The sequence below is a fragment of the Nannospalax galili genome, unplaced genomic scaffold (genome assembly GCF_000622305.1).
Source record: "Nannospalax galili isolate Female #2095 unplaced genomic scaffold, S.galili_v1.0 scaffold380, whole genome shotgun sequence".
In the NCBI taxonomy this organism is placed as follows: Eukaryota; Metazoa; Chordata; class Mammalia; order Rodentia; family Spalacidae; genus Nannospalax; species Nannospalax galili.
Window position 1 is genome coordinate 108,139 of NW_008348568.1, and position 2,423 is coordinate 110,561.

The 2,423-nt window shown below is 41.9% G+C and overlaps 1 protein-coding gene across 1 annotated transcript in view; it reads left to right on the top strand.

Moving 5' to 3' along the window:
- Fer1l6 (fer-1 like family member 6) overlaps positions 1–2,423 on the top strand; it is a 152,796-nt gene that overhangs the window by 13,603 nt on the left and 136,770 nt on the right. The gene's annotated exons all lie outside the window — the stretch shown is intronic.

Sequence of the window (2,423 nt, forward strand, 5' to 3'; positions counted from 1 at the left end):
AGTGAAAGGATAAAATATAACTACCATCAAGAGAAAAAAATTCACTAGAGGCCTAGAGTTATAAGGAATTTCAGTTTCCAGGTTTGCTTTTCAAGATACCATGTATCAGATAAATAAAATATTTTTTTTTAAAAATTCCAAAATGAGAGAAAATGTGATATTGGTCATTCTGAGACTGACTTAATTCACTTAACATGATCATCCCCGGCAACTGAAGGCTTTTGACTAATCTTAGGATGGTGGAAACACTTTTATTTTCATTGTTGTTATTTTATTTTTGAGACAGGTCTCACTGTGGTAGCCCAGGCTAGCACAGAACTTGGGATCCTCTGGTCTCAGCTTCCACAGTGATGGGTTACAGACCTGCAGCATCACTCCTGGCACTTGTTTTAAAGATAGACCCAACTGCATATAAAGTCGCTCTCGATAAAAAAGTTTTATTAATATATAGTTATATTTAGTTTAAAATTTAAAGTTGTGGAAATTTTCACATAAATAAATTCAGTGCTCAGTCAGAGGTTTGTTTTACTTTATATCTGTTCCTTTTCTGTAATGGGTGTTGTGGTTGAGAGTTTGGAATGTCAAGTACCCAGGTAATTTGTAGCCTGTGTCATCAGAGGGGGAGGAAGCATTATGGACCAGTGAGCTACAGCATCAACACAGCTCAGTTTTGGGCCTTTGTAAGAAATGGCTGCTTCTGCAATGCAGGTGGAAAAGGTGGTTCTGGAAGAGAAACCTGGTAACTCAACTAAGAAATCGCACAACTTTAACTTTGAGTAATTTTCTAGTTCTGGCCCTACAGAACCTCAGACGTGATATGTAATCAGTTATCTATTGATATAGATATGGACATCTGTAAATAGTTCAGTAAGAGCCTCAGTGAGATTTTCTGTATAACGACCCAGCGGGGAAAAGCAGTTAGCCTTAGGATTGCTTTCTGAAGAACCTGGAGCTCTAAGGATTTCCATGACCAACGCGTAATTAGAAAGTGACTAGAAAAAGGCCAAATGCCAGTCCAGCCCCTCCTTCCAGGTGCCAACTGTGCCTGGCAGTGCAGGTGCACCAATGCCTCAAACAGATGTGTGGAAGTCAGTCTAACCCCGGCCCTGTTTAACAATTTTCTTGTTTGGACACAGATATCGGAGTCACGCTAGCTTTCACCCTGAAGAGACCAGGTTGGTATGAGTGTGTCTTTTCTTTTAACATATCTTGGGGTGGTCTGGGAGGTTATTTCATAGATCCTAAGCTGGAAAACCTCATCTTTTGGGGTTACTATGCTAGCATAATCAGCAAACAAAAGAGGGCAGATGTGATGTCAGCTACCTCAAAGCCTCACCAGGCTTCCTGATTTAGTGGTTGATTCCTGTACTTTGACTGGAAACCCTGATTCCACTCTCCTTTGTAAGAAATGGCATCAGCAGCATCTATTGCATGGTACGTTGTGGGGGATCCTAAGAGATCATGCATAGAAAACTGTATTTCTTACACATGGCTCATAACAGGTGCAAAAAATGAACTTACATTTTCTTCTCATTGATACTGTAATAATTTGTAGTATGCTTTATACTTTGCAATTATATGTCCTGCTTTAATGTCACTTTGAAGTAACAAATGTCCCTGTGTCACATGGGGGACAGAAGCTCATCTAAGTACGTAGTCCCCAGCTCTAGAGCCTGAGTCACACAACTCCCCTGAGCTGTATCTTCCATTGCTGAGTCTGTTTCTGCTGCTCTATCCACTGGTGTCATGACCACTGGAGACTGGAGAGAGAAGCCTTTTCAAGCCAGGAAGAACCTTGACAATTAACTGACAGTTTTAGACACACACACCCTGTGTGTTTGTCAAACTGACATCACCATCACCTGCCTCCATGGGGAGGGGGAAGCTGGTTGAAATCTCTGGGGAATTTCTAAAAGGTTTCATTGGTCATTCTGCAGGGGGTTGAGCTGTGCCTAGACTAGGACTCCTCAGTTCTAGCTCTGTCCTAAATCAATTAAAATTTCTGAAGGTGGTTCAAGACATCAGTATGAAACAAATTTAAAAAAAAAAAACATTTTAGGAGATTCCAATAGAATAGCTAAGAGCTCTTGGTTTCAGAGGGCCAGAGGTGCCTGTGTCAAAGAACAGGTGTCTCTCACTTCCTCTTCCTTAATAGCATTCTCAACCATGCCCCATTGCCTCACTCACAGCCTTCGCTGGGAGAATCCAGATTGCCAAGGCCATTCCCACTGGGGATGTCACCCCCTAAAACAAATGATGCGTCTCCTTTCTAATAGATCCTATCATTTACCAGTAGCAACTTCTGATCTGCAGCTGGAAGTAACTCAGTCTTATCAAGCATGCATCAGAGCCACTGGCCAAGTTCCCAGGAATATCAGCCTCTGCCCTCTTGAATTGCTCATGGCAGTGAGTCTTTGGGGAGC